Genomic DNA, 732 nt, shown 5'->3' with positions numbered 1-732 from the left:
GATCGGTCCGGGTTCGACGAGGTCGGTGGATGTGAACAAACAAAAAAAATGGTTGGCCGCGTGGTCCGTGCGTTGAACGTTGGAAATGCTGAGTGGCGATGTTGAAACGAAATGTATAGTAGTGAGTAGGCACCACCGGCCAGGTACAGCGTCGTCGAAAAAGTGTTTTGTATGTAGAGACCCGGCGACGGCGATGGTCCGGTGCTGGCGACGGAGCTTTTTGGTGTTGAGTGGGGCAGGTCAGTGTCGTGTATTAGAGGGAATTGTACAATAATCGGACTTGGTGACAGTTTGCTCTGCCGGTGTCGTGCGGCGGAACCCGACGTAGGAGCCGACGGCATCGACGGCCGTGAGCAAACGACGTGTAGGTACCGGTCACTGGGCGGTATATACATTACTCGCGGTATATACATTACACCGGGAACACGTATTAGTGACGCTCCGTAGTTTTTCGCTCAGTGCTAAGTGAAGGGCTGTTCGTTTTTTGTGCGGTTTGACCAAGAGCTACCTACGACTCTCGTGGTCATTTTGGTGCATCCCGCGCGGAAATTGGCTCAACCTGTGCGTAGTTCTGACGATTCAAGTTTCAGTAATTAAGCGACGGCGACGCGCGCCGCGCCCTTGTACACAACCGGTTTGTTTACATGGCCGCCGTTTGTTTTTAACACTGCCGCCGGGCTACCTCTAGGCCGCCCGATACCACTATACTGATTTTTTTTTTTGCGATAACTC

Source organism: Acyrthosiphon pisum, chromosome A2 (assembly GCF_005508785.2).
Source record: "Acyrthosiphon pisum isolate AL4f chromosome A2, pea_aphid_22Mar2018_4r6ur, whole genome shotgun sequence".
NCBI classification, from domain to species: domain Eukaryota; kingdom Metazoa; phylum Arthropoda; class Insecta; order Hemiptera; family Aphididae; genus Acyrthosiphon; species Acyrthosiphon pisum.
The sequence above is the reverse complement of the archived record's forward strand: the minus strand, read 5'-3'. Positions refer to the sequence as shown.